Here is a 19601-nt window from a genome sequence, read left to right as displayed (position 1 = left end):
ATGGAGGAATCGCTGGTTTTTTTTTCATTTTCTACCCCACAAATAATTTTTCCCCTGTTTCCTATTACATTATACGGCAAAATAAATGGTGCTACGCAAAACTACAACTCGTCCCGCAAAAATCAAGCCCCCATAGTACTATATCGACGGAAAAATAAAGACGCTATGGCTTCTGGAATGTGGGGAGGAAAAGACGAAAATGAAAATCTGAACGTTGTTTAGGTCGGGAAGGGGTTAAAAGCACCAGGAATTAATACAAAGTGTATTGAAAAGTCATATATATTTTAAATATACAAAAAATATCATTACTTTTCTGAAACCAGACAACACCTTTGGCCGAAGGTGAATTTACAGACTTGATCATAGGGGTGCACTCTACACCTTAAAGTGTAGCTAAACGTTTGGCAAACTTCTGACATGTCATAGTGACATGTCAGAAGTTTGGATTGGTGGGGGTTCGAGCACTGAGACCCTCACCAATCGCTAGAACTAAGCAGTTGAAGTGCTCGTGTTTAGCTACAGTTTCAGTGAAGTGTAAGACCTAGTTCACACAGCATATTAGAACAGTAGTAATGCATAAAGCTCCTTCGATGTGGTCTGTGAGGAAAATGGGAAATATCCTCAGCTGCTGGTGACTAGTAAGTATCCGGATTCTAGATAAGAAAATAAAATTTTAAAGAAATACGGCGGTAAGAAGGCCGGGGAGCATTTTAACTGCCTCAGAGAAAAAGGTGCCTTGTTTTCCTTAGCAAACAATTTTTATTCTCTAGTGCATATATACGCTATACGAAGCAGGGTCACTCTTCTGTGGACCTAAACTCTCTTAATAAAAGTAAATCAGGGATATAATGCAGACAGTAAGGCCTTATTCAGACGAATGTTGTATACGTCTGTCTGCTGTCAAAAAAAAAAAAACCTGACCACGCGGGCCTATGCAATTTAGTGGGGCTATACAGACGTCTGATTTTTCTGTTGCTTGAAACTCCACGGCAGTATGTCCTATTCTGGTCTGTTTTTGTGGACCATGTCGCCCATTGAAGTCTACGGGTGCATGAAAATCATGGACAGCACACTGATGTCATCCGTGTGCTGTTTCACATACCAGTTGCTAAAGAAATGCTGAGAGAAAAAAAAAGTGCACCAACACGGACATTAAAAACTGATGCCACACTGACGGCACCAGGAAGTTAAATGCATTAAATACGGTCCGTTTTTTGCGGACGCGGAACGGACACGCTCGTCTGAGTCAGATCTTACTCTGGATCAGGGCAAGTAAAAAAAAAATAATATTTTAAAAAAGATGAGCGGTTTTCTAAATATGAAAACGTGGCTCTAATAGCCAAATAGGTGGCTCTTTTCACTCTAGACAGTATAAGGTTTCCTGTCCAATCAGCATACAGCTTCTCCCCCTTCCCCGCACAGCAACACAGCCTGATCTTATAGTATACCACTTACATTCCCGACTGTGTATTTGACTGGTGATATCTTTGGTTGTGTTGCAGCTAGAACTGTGAATCTCATCTTTCATATGCCACCAGAACTGCTGTTCTAGGTGGTCCCCAGCCACATACATGGCTATTTGAAGTGATCCTCCAGCCTCAGTCTCTCACACTGTGTGAAGCAGCTTCATGCTGAGGGAATCGCTGGTGTTGACACCCACTTCTCTAGTATAGCCTCATTTGCATATTTATAGGAGGAAAAAAAAAAAAGCTCATAACGCTTAAAATAAATGTTTTGGGACACAATTTTCACTAGCATTATCAGTGTGACAGCGCCTATCAGATTAGCTAGAAGATGGGGCATTACTAAACTAGTGGCTGATCCTCTTTAAGTAATGTTTTTAAAAAGGTTAATATTTGTCTGGGGCTAAATTATGACACTACCAGTTTCAAGTTGTACAGAGCCATTATATAGTGTCCATGAGGTCCCAATAATGCAGATTTATTGCAGAAATTACCCCACACGTATGGAACAGATTTTCAGTCAACAACTTTTCCACACGTGAGCATACCCTTATACATGCAGGACAATGTGGTGGCAACGCAGAGTGTATATGACTGTGCGCCATTATATAGGCTCATTGCGCTTGACACCTTATGCCAGTTAGCATACAAAAAAAAAAAGTTAAAAGTTATATCTGAAAGTGGACATGCACTCAGTATAAGATCTTAGTTGCGGCGGTGTGCATGAGGACCTTTATATTTATAGGCTGCTACAATGTACTAGGACTCCGGAAGTGAAATGTAAGATTTAGCACACTGAAGGACAATGGTACACAAATAAATGCCCTGGGATAGGACATGCCACTTTGAAAGCACCGCAACATCTACTGGAGTAAGTGTGCCTCTATGGCTTCGTTCACATATCTGTCAGGGTTCCGTTCCCTGACTAGAAGCTCAGACGGAAGGCCTGAACAAAGCTCTGACACAGATGTGAACGAGGCCTAAGCTGTACTGTGTGAATGTGACTTTTAGCAATTAGGCTGGGTTCACACGAGCATGTTATGTTCATAAAGGACGGAACGTATTTCGGCCGCAAGTCCCGGACCGAACACACTGCAGGGAGCCGGACTCCTAGCATCATAGTTATGTACGACGCTAGGAGCCCTGCCTCGCTGCAGGACAACTGTCACGTACTGTAATCATGTTTTCAGTACGGGACAGTAGTTCCACGGAGAGGCCGGGACTCCTAGCATCGTACATAACTATGATGCTAGGAGCCCGGCTCCCTGCAGTGCGTTCGGTCCGGGACTTGCGGCCGAAATACGTTCCGTCCATTACGGACGTAACATGCACGTGTGAACCCAGCCTTAACATGAAACATCGGACCACTGTGGCGTAACATCAAAGACCGTAGAGACCACTGATGTATGCCAGCGCAACATGTATCACGTATAATATAGTTAGACATGTGGTGTGCTAAACCCAGCAGCAGTAACAAACACTATTACTGGTATGGATCAAGCAATACATAAAGTTCACACTGAGAGATGCTCCAATACACAGTCTCTCATATCTATTTTTTTAAATAACTAATATGGAGGCTAAATCAATATGAAGGCCCTTGTCGATAAGAACGATCTCTCGCTTCTGTTCCCCGTTAAAGGTCATTTTAAATAGGACTTGACCGCTAGAAAATACAAGTAACTTGCATTAGGAGAAATATGTATGAAAAGGACAACGCTGATGCCAGAGAACAATAGCAAGGCCGGTTACCCCATTTGGCTATGTGAAGCCACAGCAATCTTAGTGTGTCGGTCAGGATGAGTGTGTTGCAGACTCCATATCGCCTTGACACACTTCCGCGAAGAAGAGAAGATATAACTGGGCAGTGTTTCCCATCGAGGAGAATGACCAAACTAGTCGTGGATCATTTAATACAGCACTCTCAAATGTAATGCGTGTTGGGAAGCAATTCCTTTTTTTCAAACCATAGAGATCATCTCTCCTGACATGTCTGTCTTAGTAAATACTTGTATTCCCCATGGAATGAGAACTGGCCCTTGGCGCCACACTTTGGGAAGACCCACAGGTTAAAGGGATAAGGATGCACAAAAGGGCATCAGTGGGGGTTTCAGGCCACCACTGATCACATCTTTTTACATGTCTTTATATCTACTCTTTAAAGTGGACCTGTCACCTCTCCTGACCTCTATTTTTATTAAATACTAAATAGTAATAGTAAATATTTCCCATGAAACAACAATGTTTGAGCGCCTTGTCTACGTTCCTGTTATTCGTCCTAAAAATGTAGGAATAAATTGATAACTGGATATTACCTTTCCCCTTGTCAATAGTATGTGTCCCTACGTACTCTCTGACACGTCCAATCAGTGCTGTGTAGAGACACGCCTCTTAACAAGGGTTAGGCTGCGATCACACATGCAGTTTTCGGCTCCGTTATTTAGCCAAAAGTGGATCCATGGGGAACGAAAGGTATAAAGAAAATGCTGATGCATCTACATTCTTTGTGTCCACTCCTGTGTTTGGCTAAAAAACTGCATCAAAACTTTTTGTGTGATGGTGGCCTAACAGTAATGCCTAGTTGTCAATTTATTCATAAATTCCTAGACGAAGTTGCAGAGGACGACCGCACAGTTCTGAGACAAGGTGCTCAGACATTGTTTCATGTGAATGGAAAGTATTTACTAAAATAGAAATGTCGGGCCTTTAAGGAGAGCTAAAGATCACTTCCGCCGCTATGTTCCAGCGATCCACTGAGTTCTTGGTACCCACACTGCCACTGATCACATCTGGCATGTTACACATCAAATGATCCTTACACTCTTCAGCATGACAAAGATGGGCATCGACTTCCGGTACGCAGATAGCCGTAACTAAGGGCTCATTCAGACGAGCGTGTAACTCGTCTGTGTGACGGCTGTTAAAACAACGGCTGACGCATGGGGCTGACACGTGACCATTGTTTCAACAGAGCATGTCCTATTTTCTTGTGTTTTCACGCATCCCTCCATAGACTCTAGTCTATGAGGGATCCGTGATAACGTCTCCCGCACCTCGGACGTGAAAAACGTTAGTTTTTCACCTCCGAGGTTGCACACGCTGGTCTGAATGTAGCCTTAGGGTGTTGCAAAGAAGTAAAAAAAAAAAGTAAGAGCAATCATTACCTGAATGTTCATAAGCGTATATTCAGACAATGCAGTTGATGCAGCGCACTGTGCGTTTTTACTGCATACTGATGCGGTTCGTCAGCTAGTACAGGTAAAGCTCACTTAGGCCTCATGCACACGAACGTAAAAACTGACATAATTACGGGCCCATAGACTTCTATTGGCCACGGGTACCTCCCCGTATGCTTACGGGAAGGTGCCCGGGCCGTCGAAAAATATAGAACATCTCCTATTTCAGGCCGTAATAACGGCACGGGCAGTCCCATAGAAGTCTATGGGGCTCCTGCAATTACGAGTGGCTACGTGTGTGCACCCGTAATTGCAGGAGCTTTGCTAGGCGACATCAAGAGATAGTCACTGTCCAGGGTGCTGAAAGAGTTAAACGATCAGAGTGGGATAGAGAGAAGGGGCTGCACTGATCGGCTGTAACTCTTTCAGCACCCTGGACAGTGAGTACCATGTGCGGCGCTCACAATATAGATGTCTAAAGTTACTTCAAAAACCTGTAACAAAAAAAGTTAATACTTACCCAGAACTCCCTGCTTCTTCCTCCAGTCCGGCCTCCTGGGATAACGTTTCAGCCCATGTGACGGCTGCAGCGGTCACATGGACTGCCGCATCATCCAGGAAGGTCGGACTGGATGTCAAAAGATGGACGCTTCACCAAGACAACGGCCGGGGTACATATGAACTTCTTTTACTTACAATCGCTGCGTTCCGCTGCAGAAACTCTGCCCGAAAGGGCTGCCCCTTCTCTCTATCTAGCACTGATAGAGAGAAGGGGCTGCCGATTAGTGCAGAGAAAACGGGTCTGTTAATACGGGTGGAGTACTGGTGCCAACGGACCCATATTTACGGGCACGGGTCCGTAAATACTGGTGGAATATGGGTCGAATATGTGTGACAAAGGACCCGTATTTACGCCAGTATTTACGGGAGGAAAAAAATACGTTCGTGTGCATGAGGCCTAAAACCATAAAAAAAAGCATCAATTTGTGGTAAATAAAAAAAAGGCACCTGTTTTGTTTTTTTTCCAACATGCCTGAGACAGCAACTGCAGCATCAGAATATACCTGAAGGGAAAAATTAATGAACTCGAAGGGTACGTTCACACGGCTATGTTTGAGGGTGAAAAATACGAAGCTGATTTTAAGGATAAACAGCCTCTGAATACAGGCGTTTTTGGAACTTATTTTCAAAGCGCGTTTTCGTCTTTGCAAGCGTATTTTGAGGCGTATCTGCGAAATGGTTTTTGTACTGGGAATGAAAATTCTGTTTCAAAAATGCCTCAAGAAGTGACATGCTACTTTTTATGAGGCGTAATTTTACGTAGCGTATTTGAATTCAGGGTGTAAATATACGCCTCGTCTGAACTACACAGTGTATTTCTTATTAAATTCAATGGTAGCTGTTTCTAGGGGTTTTACACTCCGAAATACGCCTGCGATTTGCACATGTGAACATACCCTGACTGATTAAATCGCAGAAGTTGGTGACGGATACGCTTTAAAAACTGCATAAGAAATGCTGAACTCAGTAAATGCCCAAACTCCTACAACTTTGAGTAAGGATTTCCATAACTTAGGCCCCATTCACACGACATTGTTCAGTCCGTGATATACGAACCACATGTCGGCTGCATTTCCCGGACCGAACACCGTTCAGGGATCCAGGTTCCTAGCATCATAGTTATGTATGACGCTAGGTGTCCCTGTCTCCCTGAGTGACTACTGTCCCGTACTGAAACATGTAACATTAAAAACCAGACGAAAAATACTGATAAAACTCTGAATGAGGCCTTGGGCCGGTTTCAGACAGCAGTAAAGCGGCTGGAATTTGGAATCCTATGATGATCTAAGTTCAGTTCAATAGGGCTACGTTAACAAAAGGTGGATACGCTGCGTAAAGGTACACAGTTTATCCGCCCTGGTGGCCGCAGGGATTTCCAGCCGAAAAACTGCAGCAAATTGTGGTGCAGTTTTTCAGCTGGAATGTTAGGTGCGGAAAACAGCAAATTTAAAAGAAAAACAAAAAACACAAACTTATCCTCTGACGTCCTGCAGACCAGGCCTCCTGGAATGATGTTTAATCCCATGTGACCTCTGCAGTGGTATAAAACGTCATCCTAGGAGACCGGCTTGGATGAAGAAGCACAGGATTCTGGGTAAGTATAAGATTTGCATTTTTTGCAGCTTTTCTGCCGCAAAAATATTTGTCGCAGGTTTCACCTCCCCATTGAATTAAAAAACAACAATTATGCAAATACAATTGACATGCTGCGGATTACAAAAACACACCGAAGGTCAATTTCGGAGCGTTTTTTTCCCGCTCAGGATTTATGCAGCGTGTGGATGGGAGTTGTTCATCCACTGTGCTACTACTGTCTTATGCTGCGAATTTTCCGCAACTAAATCCGTTCCGGAAAATCTGAAGTATTTACGCTACATGTGAACTTACACTAAGGGCATGTTCACACGCAAACGCAAAATCCGTCTGAAATTACAGGGCTGTTTTCAGGCGAAAACAGCTCCTGAATTTCAGACGTTTTTGCAAGTACTCGTGTTTTTCGCGGCGTCTTTTACGGACGTAATTGGAGCTGTTTTTCATTGGAGTCAATGAAGAAAGGCTCCAAAAACGTCCCAAGAAGTGTCCTGCACTTCTTTGACACGGGCGTATTTTTACGAGCCGTCTTTTGACAGCGATGCGTAAAATTACAACTCGTCTGAACAGAACATCATAAAACCCATTGCAAGCAATGGGCAGATGTTTGCAGACGTAATGGAGCCGTCTTTCGAGGCATGAAACGTCTGAATTACGTCTGAAAATAGGTTGTGTGCACATACCCTAAAGGTTCCGAAGAAAGCAATGTCAGCGCAGCTAGACTTGTGTTGGGGAAACGGCAGGGGTCCTTTATACATATGATAATCAGATAACTGGCGTAAGGGTGTATTCACACGTGCAGGTTTTGATCAGGTTTTTTAATGTGGATTTCGAAGCCAAAACCAGGATTGGATTAAAAAAAAGAGGAAAAGAGGAAAAGTAGTATCTGTTCTTTATACTTTCTATCTATTTTGGCTTAAAAAAAACTGCAAAAACCTGATCAAAACCTGCACATGTGAATACACCCTAATGGAATTGATACATGAACTTCTGTGTGTAGCCCCAGCCTAGTGAAAGCTTTAATTAACTGCGTCCACTTCACCAGGTGTAAGTCATTACTTAAATACTGGTGGATCAGGTAACTTGGGTGAGTGTTTGCAATGGATTCGGGTGAGTGATGTTTAGCCTTTGTATAATGGCAGCGTTTTATCAAGTGTTTCTCCAGATACCCAGGTTTTTTTTAAATCTATCTGTGGGGCGACTGGACCGTTGACCTATGAAAGTATTTGGACAGATTTAATATTTAGCTTTACTTCCTCTCTGTCCATGAAATTAAATGAACATTTTTGCATCCTTTTCATGGCCATGTTTTTTTCTGCATGGATTTTTGGCCACAAGTCAGCGGTGGAGCCTACAGAAAGGAGACGTGTAAGGGTAGTTTCATGTGGTGTGTTTTTTTTGCAAAACCGCTGCATTTTTTTAGGTGATTGTGGCACAATCAACCACAAAAAATGACTCCTGTGAACAAATCCAAGGCCCTGTTCACCTGCGTTGTTTTCCATGTACGACTAGTACCAGCGGCGCATAAGGGACCCCCATTGATTTACAGTGGGGCCCATCTGGTTCCAATTTGGTGTCTGTTTTGACAGGAAAAATAGCCCTGCATTCAAAAGTCGCACCTAAGGCCCTCTTCATATAAGGTTTGTGCTGCAGGTCTGATGTATAAATTTGTATACTGCGATATTTTCATAGATTCTGTAGGGCATAGGTATGTTTTGTCATTTTTTGCTTTTATGTTACAGTATGGGATACAGATGTGTTTTTGTTTTAAGAAATCGCCAGTAGGATTTATTTTTAAACTCCTAGATGTCAGTCATTTAGAGGCTGGGTTCCTATGCAGCATTAATACTGTGGAATCTTTGCAACTGAATTATGTGCGAAAAATTTGCAGTGTTTATAATAGCGGCAAAGTGGACGATATTTGACCAAATCTTATCCACACTCTGCGAAAAAAAAATCTGCTGAGCAAACTTTCATAAATTGACCTGCGATATAGTTTTTTGTTAATCCATGGCATGTAAATTTATGCTGTGGAATTTTTGCAGCCTTTGAGGTAAAAACTGCAGCAAATTGCAAATGTTGCGATTTTTGCAGCGGAAACCATGCAATTCTGTCACAAAAAATCGCAAATCTGCGAAAAAAAATTAACTTTTGTTTAAATTTAATGAAAGTCTGTAGTCCTGTTTCATCCTGTGTGACTGCTGCAGCCAGTGAGGTAAGTATTGGCTTTTTTGGGTGGGGGGGGGGGGGGTTTCTGCAGCGGCAATTCCAGCCAAAAAATTGCATTACAATTCGGTGCGGTTTTTCGAAAGACACTCCATGCGGGTTTTAGGTCGGATATGCTGCGTACTTTTTTTTTTTCGCAGGGTGTCTCACCGGTGGGAACATAACAAGAAAGTTAAAGAACTCATTGGGTTGCTATGGACAACATAACTTTTTAGTTGCCCAACTTTTTGACGGGTGGATCGATCAGTGATTTGTTCGCGCATGTTATTATATATTTTTAAATCTTTTTAGTATGTGAAAATGTATGTATTCTAAGCAGACTCCAAATCTGTTGCTTACAGGAAAGTCCGCGTTATATACTTGATCGCTTTATTTTGTGTTTTGTATAGGGGAGCAGTTAGAAAGATGTGCCAAACTGGAGATTGAAATAAATCATACAAACAAGGTCAGTGTGATTTTTTTTTTTTTTTTTTTTTTTTTTTTTTTTTTTTTTTTTTACATGGCTGTATTACTCTACTTATGTAATGCGGTATAAGCTTTATGGAATGTATAAGTGGTTATGTGAGAATAGTACTTATATCCGCATTTTCAATTTCAAGCGTACATCTTCTGCGAGATCACACTTTATTGTAGGCAAATCAATACTAATACGTAATGTGTCAATTATAAGGTAGTCTATGAACATTACATAGAACTATGCATGAATCTAGATGGTCCATGTATTACACTGATGGCAATTTATTTGACCGCCTGGCATGAAATAATGCACTTTCACGGCAGGGGAATTGCATTGCCAGTTGGAGCCTCCTACAGCAATAACTGATCACTAGGGGTTTCTGAAGCTGGACTCGCAATGTTTATGATGACACAACCCCTCAAAGTATTATACCCTTACTTTAATGGTTGACGTTTTTTATTTTTTGGGCTGACACAGGAGTATATCGAAGATGAACCCTTTCAAGACATTACAAACTTGGCCGTAAAACTAAAGAAACTTAAAAGTGAGTAGCGGTTTGCTATGTATGTGTCCAGAAATATTGGTACAATGCCTATAGTAGGGAGTAATTTTATTTTTTTTCATTTTCTGTAAAAAAAAAAAAAAAACTTCCCTTCACCCTCCAATGGCACCTGACCATGAGATGATTCTCTGCCCACCAGGTGGGCACAGTATGCTTAAAAGGGCCCTCCAACACCTTCTCAATAACTTCCACTCCATGTGGCAGGAAGAATGTCTTCCGAGTGGTAGCAGGTGCTGCCTTGTCGGACTTACTTTTTTTTTTCTTTCTATAGCGCTACCCACCACAATAAACCGTGGCAGTCTGGTAATCCCCTTTTGGAAAAAGGATTATGGTGACTGGACACCCAGGGGGTCCCTTTAGTGTTTTTATCGGCTGCCCCATATGTTTTGCTCCAGTGGGTGGACCTGTTAGCAGAGCACCCACGTGATGCCTGTAAAAATATGGGCGACATCCTGTGACACGCTGCTATTGGCTCAAATTCTGGCGCCAGATCTGAGGTCTGGAAGTAAGCTATTTAAACCATGTCTTTAAATCTGTGTGTCTCCTCATTTAATGTAGAATCTGATTAATAATCTGACAGACTCTCTAAATATAAAGTATTTATTTTCTTCTGATAAAAATAAGTTACTAAAAGCTTTGTGTGCCACCATGAATCTTGAAGATGTTAAGGTTTACCGTTCGGATCATGAAGTGTTTAGTGGATTTGAACAAAGGAAAAGGCGTGTTTTTTGGATGGGGGGGTGTTTCTCTGGTACGTAGAAATGTACGTCCTTAAGGGCGGATTTACACGAGCGTGCGCAAAAGGCACTTAACAGCTCCGTGTGTCATCAGCGTATGATGCGCGGCTGCGTGATTTTCGCGCAGCTGCCATCATTATGACACTCCGTTTGCATGTAAACAGAAAAGCACCACGTGCTTTTCTGTTTACAAACATCCAAAGTTTGATAGCTGTTGCGCGAATAACGCTTGTCCCACGGAAGTGCTTCCATGGGGCATGCATATTTTCACGCACCCGTTGACTTCAATGGGTGCGTGATGCGCGAAAAACTCCTAAATATAGAACATGTCGTGAGTTTTACGCAGCGGACTCATGCTGCGCAAAACTCACGGACTGTCTGCACTGCCCCATAGACTTGTATAGGTTCGTGCGACCCGCGTGAAAACCACGCGGGCTGCACGGATGAAAATCACGTTAGTGTGAATCCGCCCTAAGAGCGGAAAGCACCAGATCGGAAAGTGTTTATTCCAAAGTCTTATCAGGTGTAGACTCCCATTTAGTGAGAAGGATGAAATAACCGGAGTCACTAGTCCTAGATAAATAGGTAGATTCCTGACTAAGGCCCCATTCACACGACCGTAATATCGCCCGTAATTACAGTCTGTAATTACGGCCCCATTCATTTCTATGGCCGAAAGACCCCTTCCCGAATGTCTACGGGAGGGAGTCTGTGCTGTAGAAACCTGCCGGAAGAAAAAAAAAAAAAAAAAAGAACATGTCCTAGTTTTTTATTTTACGGACAGTGCTCCTATACTTGATAATGGGGGCACGGTCGTAATTACGGGCACGGTCGTGTGGATGAAGGACTTGGGAGTCCACATCTTGTTTGTTAGCCTAATGTGGCTTCCACATCAGTGGTAAGACTCTTAGAAATCTGGCTTAGGACCTGTTCACATCAGCGTTGCCTTTACGTGGAGGGGTTCCATCGGATGTTTCCGTCGGGTTAACCCCTCAACGGAAACCTTAACTTCCGTTTGCATCACCATTGATCTCAATGGTGACAGAAACGTTGCTAAAGGTTTCCGTTTGTCACTGTTGTGACAGGGTTCTGTTGTTTTTGACTGAATCAATAGCGCTGCCAACATCCTAATGGTTTCGAGTGATCAGAGTAACAACCGCACATTCCCATACATGGCTCCTTGTGACAGGATCAAACGAGCGCAAAATTGTCTGATGTAATAGTGCCTTTAGGGTGGTCTTACATGGCCCAAGTCGGCTTGTGAAAGGAGCAAACGAGCGCCAATCAACGAGCTGGTAGGAAATGGTATTCTGGAACTATTTCACATGGGAGTGATTGTTCCCGTAAATCAGTGTAGTCAGGCGCATTACTCCAGTCTGTCTAGTATCAAAACCCAACAGGTCATTCTGGCCTGTAATTCATTTAAAACCACTAAACACATTTATTAAGTATGAAAATGTCAACATTAAGTTAATAAGGTCCACAGTGGAATTACTCCAAGAAGTGTACATGGCATCACTAGATCTGCAAGCTGCGTACGATCGCCTTCCAATTTTTTTGTCAACACCGAAAATTCTTAGGACTAGCCGTACGCCTAAAAGGGAGGTAATGTCATGTTCGATTCCAGACACTCCCGTTTGAAATTACAACTTGCCTTCTAAGTCAGGCATAATTCTAGTTCCATACTTGGACGATAATGGCAAAGCCAAAGGAGATTCTAAAATCCCATATCTCAGACTTGCCAGCTGTTCCAATTAGGTTGGATAGTAAATTGGGTAAAAAATCCAGCATGTGCCCAACTCAAAGGATTGTGTTTCTTGGAATATTATTAGATTCTCCAGATGTGTTTTCTCCCTTAAGAAACAAATCTTAAAAATTTAGGAGAGAGTAAGGGTATGGTCACATGGCAACAGCAAATACGTCTGAAATTACGGAGCTGTTTTCAGGCGAAAACAGCTCCTGAATTTCAGAAGTTTTTGCATGTGCACGCGTTTTTCGCGGTGTCCATTACGGACGTAATTGGAGCTGGTTTTCAATGGAATCAATGAAAAACGGCTCTAATTACGTCCCAAGAAGTGACATGCACTTCTTTGAGGCGGCCGTCTTTTTACTGCGGCGCGTAAAAAAAAAAAAAAAAAAAAGCCCGTCTGCACAGGACACCGTAAGACCCATTGAATTCAATGGGCAGATGTTTGCCGACGCTTTGGAGCCATATTTTCGGAGCGTAATTCCAGGCGTAAAACGCCTGAATTACGTCCATAAATGGGGAGTGTGAACATACCCTAAGAGTAAGGCTGGATTCACACGAGCATGTTCGGTCCGTAAAGGACGAAACTTATTTCGGCCGCAAGTCCCGGACCGAACACAGTGCAGGTAGCCGGGCTCCTAGCATCATAGTTATGTACGACGCTAGGAGTCCCTGCCTCGCTGCAGGACAACTGTCCCGTACTGTAATCATGTTTTCAGTACGGGACAGTAGTTCCACCGAGAGGCAGGGACTCCTTGCGTCGTACATAACTATGATGCTAGGAGCCCGGCTCGCTGCACTGTGTTCGGTCCGGGACTTGCGGCCAAAATACATTCCGTCCTTTACTGACCGAACATACTCGTCTGAATCGAGCCTAAAAGATCTTCCTGCTTCATTTGATAAGGCTGTATTCACGTTTTTTCACAAATGATTTGCACCCGTGTGGGACCCGTTTTCATGGATCCCTGATAGATTTGAGTCTATTGAGGGATCCTAGAAAACGGGCAAAAATAGGAGATGTCCTATCTATTTTTATTATTTTTTTTTTCACGGGCTGTTCACGCGGTCAGTTATAATTAAAAAAAAACCACTGTAAATAGCCCCATAGACGTGCATTGATTTTAATGCAGCCGTGTGACGGCGATTTTAAAAAACAAAACAAAAAAAAAACGTCTGTCGTGTAATCCATTTATCCCTGTTGTGTGAATAAGCCCTAAGAAAGAACATTATAATGTGTTGTAACCAGTTAACAAAATGCATACAACATAGGGGCTTATTTAGAAAGCCTAGAAAAGATCTTGTGTAGCAGAATTCCCTTTTACTCATCAGTGATTTCCTAGAAGCTAACCGGACTTGGGGCGCGACTTGTCAGAAGACCTTCAGTATGGATGTGATGCGGCTTAGCCAGTTCCCCCAGTGTATATGTGAAGCGTATATCCGATGTTTACTAGATGTAAATGGTTCTCCTGGTGAAACTAATACATATTTTTGTCTCTAGGTGTATTTATGAAACATGATCCCACCAGTGATGGAGAAATAGGTATGTTCTCCGTGTCTTCAGTTATGTAAGATAATGCAGCATCTACAAGTTACATCATTGAAAAGGCCTTCTCTTCTACAGAATGGAATTTCTGTGTATGATCTCTAGAATTTTAGATTTAGTACAATTGGTTTTATTCACATTTTCTTCTGCTCTAGATTATATTGCCTTACATGCAATGGCTCAGGACCTTGGCATTATCAGAACTTTGGCTGAGCTGAAGAAGAGAGTGCAGGATATAACAGGCAATACTAGAAATGCAATATGCTATAAAGATACTGCCATGGCATTGCTGGGACGCCGCTCTACTATGTGCCAGAGGTAAATGCTGAAGTGGGAATTCTAATATCTGGAGATTATCGGTTTATGACTCAAAATTTACTTTGTAGTGTGGGCAAGAGATTTTTTTCTTTTTTTTTTTCTTTCACAAGCATTATTGTTTCAATTGGTGGCGATGGCATTTTTCTGATCTCCTGCGTTGTGTGAATCCCTAGGCCATTGTGCTCACAGCACTTTGAATGTTTGACAATGCACTAAAAAGACCATTGTATCTTCAGTTGACCTTTTGTAAGATACACGCAGCTTAACCCCTTAAGGACATGGACAATTTTTTTTTTATATTTCCCTCTTTGCATCCTGGCACTCATAACTTTTTTTTTTTTTTTCTTTATTGTTTGTACGACGTAGTTGTATGAGAGTTTACTTTTTGCGGGACGAGCTGTACTTTATGTAGGTAACGTTTTTTTTTTGGTACGAATACTTTTTCGTTTAATTTATATACATTTTTATTTTGGCGAAAAAGCCGTTCCGCTGTGGTTTTCATTTATTTATGATCGTTTTTTTTGTTTTAAATTAACATTCATTTTTTATAAATAAACTTTTTTGTAATGCCATAGAGGAATTTGTTTAACTGTAGTGTACTGGCATATATCTATATGCCGTACATTAGCCTGTGTACTGATTGTACACAGGCAGTTGTTAGGACATGCCTCCGTATGCCCTAACAGGAAATATGGTCAGACTGCCCTGGGGTCCTTCAATGGACCCTAGATTGTCTGGCCATACAAGTTATGGGCTTTGATCGTGTCACAGGGATGTTCTGTGACTCAATAAAAGTGCAGTCCCTCCTCATTTAACTTTGCATGCCGCGATCAGCTTTGATTGTGGCATTCAAGGGGTTAACGGCGGAGAGAAGGGGTTTGTCTTCTCTTTGCCGTTATGGCAGGGCTGCGGCTGTGTATTACAGCCGTTGGGCCCCCTCCTGATCGCGCTCGGACACTGGCTGTCACACAGGACGAGAATGCTCGTCCCAATGCGCGAAGTACCTGCCGCTCAGGACGTATTCTCGTTAAAGGGACTCGCTCCTGACATCACTGTCCATATATGCATATATATATATATGTCCACTATGGCTGCTACAGCAGTAGTTACACTGCCTCCTAGACAGGGGTTACCTCTCTTGCACTCCTGGAGATGCCATGACTGCAGCGGCCGAGTGGTCCCTGGTGTTTGCCGGGTGCTGGCACCGGCCCTGGTACAAGACATAGTGGAGATTGATCTGTTTATACTCAGGACTTTAACTATAATAAGAGGGCATCCAGTAAATCTACAGGAAAGGAAATTTCTACACCAACATAGAATGGTATGCTTTACTGTAAATTAGTGACACTACGGAACTTTCTGCCACAGTATGTTGTCATGGTCAATTAATTAAAAGCATTAAAGAGGTGTGGATGCCTCTCTTGAAAGCAATAATATAAGTACTAGATTACTGTGGATGGGTCACTGATCCAGGGATTTACTTGGCTAGATATTACAGGGGTTTCCCAGAATACCTGGAACCTGTATGAAGTGATGGGGGAAAAAACCCATTACATACTAATTATGCTATATTCAGACGAGCGTGGGCAACCTCTGATGTGAAAAACTACAGTGGTCACGTCCGAGGTGGAGCCGTGCAGGTCGTGCTATCACGGATCCCCCATAGACTAGAGTCTAAGGAGGGATGCGTGAAACACAAGAATAAAAGGACATGTCTTATTTTTTTCAGACCCCTTCACACGCTCTGTTGAAACGGTTGTGTGAATAGCCCCATTGAAATACGTGTGTTTTGTGTGACAGCCATTGTTTTAACGACCGTCACAGGGACGACTTATACTCTCATCTGAATTGGCCCTTACGGAAAATTTTCTGTTCTCCACCGCTGGTAAATTCTATTTACTTCTACATATTCATCCCGAATAACTGTTTTCTTTACAGGATAATGAGGTTCAGTGGTCAAGAAGGAGAGTTTGAGAAAGAGCCCTGCTGGTTGGATCGTATCAACCTATCATATGTCAGTTACTTGGAATTTACTCTACCTTCTAGTCTTCCATCTCCAACTTCATTCCTACCCCCTCCTCCACCCCCTTCTCCTGCTGACGTGGGTTCTGTGGAAATGCAGAGACCTATCCCGCTGCGTGAACATCTATTCTCTAAGACTTTGATATAAAATGTAATTACTCATTTGTTAGCAATTCTGACTTTAATAAATGTTTCATACAAAACTTGGAATCTTACTGCTGTCTTCATGCTCTAAAACGTTTTGATTACATTCCTCCACCACTTTAGTGATCTAAGAAAAATAAATTCTGCCCCCCTGCAAATTTTTAATATGTGGTGACTTGTAGTGTAATGAGTATCAACGTACCTGGTGCTGTATTCTCATGGGTAACCGCTCCGTTCCAGGCTGTGTCTGGGTCATGTGATCTTCACTCAATCTCTTGATCCCTACAGTGTCTGCTGTAGGGACCAAAAGTCAGTGCCTTAATGCAAGTCTGAGAGCCTTGATGTGAGCCAATTATCTTCATTAAAGGGGTCATGTGAAAAAAAAAAAAACAGGTCCCTTTAATGGGACTGAGCTACAATAGCAGATACAGACCATGGACAAAAGCGGTATTTCTGGGGAAAAAATGTTTTTGTTTAATATAAACCCTTTAGAGCCCATGCACACAATATTATAACTATACTGTTGGGCGGATCAGTAATAGGGAATGTGCACACGATAGCAGGCATTTACGTGTGAAAAGACAGACTGTTTTCAAGAGAAAACAGCTGCCTCGTTTCACACGTAAATGCTCCTCCTCGTAATATACGAGGCGTCTATGACGCTCGTAAATCTTGAGCTGCTCTTCATTGAGTTCAATGAAGAACGGCTCAAATTACGTTGCAAAGAAGTGTCCTGCACTTCTTTGCCGAGGCAGTCAATTTACGCGTCGTCGTTTGACAGCTGTCAAACGACGACGCGTAAATGACAGGTCGTCTGCACTGTACGTCAGCAAACCCATTCAAGTGAATGGGCAGATGTTTGCCGGCGTATTACGCCTCGTTTACGCCTGAAAATAGGTCGTGTGAACCCAGCCTTACAGTGCAATAGGCTATGTGAATGCCATATTATACAGGTGTTCTCTCCTGGAAGCGTTGTTTGTAGGAGAGAATACGGTGCCGCTCGGCAGGACCCCTTGCATTTGCTAGCATCTTCATATACTTACCCGCCCTGCTCCTGAGTCAGGTTTTCTTCGGCTCTGGATGCAGCACTGGGTCCTGACTCCATTTAGCATCAGGATGTTGTATGCACAGTGCAGATAATGTCCTGACTCTAAATGACATCCAATGCTGCGCCGGAGTTAAAGACCCGACTCAGGAGCAGTTAGGGTAAGTATGTTGTCTAGGGCCCTGTATCGAAGCCTATCACGTGTGATCCTGTCTGCTGGTGCTGTGTAATAAAGCCGGTTATGTGTGCCTACAGCTCTGTAATGCAGGGCTCTGTGCCGCTTTTACAAGGTTTTCTGCATGCAGCTTTTCTATGTGCAAGCACCTGTAAAGTGTTGTAATGATGCCGCATTTTTCACACCTCTTTTCCATGCAGCATTGAGTGTATTGTGGTTGAGAGAAACTAGCCTGTGATGTTTGCCCCAGCTATGACATGAGCAGCATCATTATCGCGTCAGTGGTGATGCTGCTTCCTTGGCCACAACAGATGCAAAACGCACAGATGGCGCAGGTAAGGCTACATTCACACGAGCGTATCTGATTCACGCATGTGAAAAACGCGTGTGAATCTGGTCCGTTATGCATCAGTGTGCTTTGCGAGTGGCATGCGTTATTCACGCACTCACAAAGCACATCTTTTTATTTTCAATTAAATTGATGCGCAAATCCCGCATCGCACACGGCTGCATCAGTGTGCGGTGCGTGGTTTTCATGCACCCATTGACTTCAATGGGCGCGTTGGTGCGTGATAACGCACCAATATAGGACGTGCAATGTGTTTCATGCAACGGACTCTCGCTGCGTGAAAACTCCTGCATGTGTGAACGGCCCCATTGAAATCAATAAGTCCGTGTGCTGCACGTGATTTCTATATGCAGCGCACGGACATCATTCACGTTCGTCTGAATGAGCCCTAACACTGCAGGCACTAGCCGTGTCAATGTGAAACAAAATCACAGATGATGCCTTGGAGTAGTTGTAATATTATTGGCTACAGTGGACTGTGCGAGGCCATGTAAGCATTATTTCCAAGCCACATGTGAGTTCTAGGAAGTTGACTATCTAATTATAACCGTTCATGTGGACATAATATGGGTGCGTTTTTAGTGCCCATATTACAGCTGCAACATCTGGACTGCCCGTGGTTCAAATGAATCAAACTTGGATTACCATATGGTAATCTAAGTTTGGTTACGTAATATGGATGCTAAAATGTGCTTGTATTACAGCTGTGTGCTGTGTATTAGCGGCCCAAGTGATACGTAACTGAGTTGCTGGAGAAAATTTCTGCGGGATTTCTGCCGCGGAAAAACCGCACAATTCTGTGCAATGTTTACTGCAGAAAATGGTGCGGATTTTGCTGTGTTTTTCTCAATGCCAGGAGATGGTGACATCTGCTCGGTAAAACGCAGCAATTCAGTCCACTTTCTGGAGCAGGAATTGACATGCTGCGATATAAAAATATGCACCGCAGGTAAATTTCTGGTCTGAAATTTTACGCAGCGTGCGGATGAGATTTGTTAAGTCTTACCCACTTTGCTGCTACTGTACTCTGCTACGTATTTTTCATCTGCGATTCTGGACAGAAAATACGCAGCAATTCCGCTACGTGTGGTCGAGCCCTAATACAATAAAGCATTTACTACATAAGACAGGGCAGATCAACAAATGGACCAGTTACCAAAGTAAACGTAGAAAATATATTTTTATTTTTTATAACATACATACATTTTAATTTTTTTTTAAGAGCAACAACTGCATTTTACATCAAACTGTTTGATACATTTTGACCAAGTTCTTATGTATTTATCTAAATAACAAACTTGTAGTGAGGAAAAATGTTGAATTCTATCATTATGAACATAAATGGAATGTATAATTTATTTTTTTAGTCTCTTTCCCTGCATGATAAAAAAAATTATGCCCTACATTAAAAGCTGTTTTTTTTAATTGAACAGAGGACTAAGTGTCAGGTCCTATAGATCTAGGGTACATATGTGATTGAACAATA

General features: G+C 42.6%; 1 pseudogene; it reads left to right on the top strand.

The window, feature by feature from the left end:
• The first annotated feature begins 7890 nt into the window (after window positions 1–7890).
• Window positions 7891–16522, top strand: LOC142657450 (allograft inflammatory factor 1-like; annotated as a pseudogene).
• The last annotated feature ends 3079 nt before the right edge of the window (window positions 16523–19601 follow it).

The sequence above is a fragment of the Rhinoderma darwinii genome, chromosome 7 (assembly GCF_050947455.1).
Source record: "Rhinoderma darwinii isolate aRhiDar2 chromosome 7, aRhiDar2.hap1, whole genome shotgun sequence".
Lineage (NCBI taxonomy): Eukaryota > Metazoa > Chordata > Amphibia > Anura > Rhinodermatidae > Rhinoderma > Rhinoderma darwinii.
The sequence above is the reverse complement of the archived record's forward strand: the minus strand, read 5'-3'. Positions and strand labels throughout refer to the sequence as shown.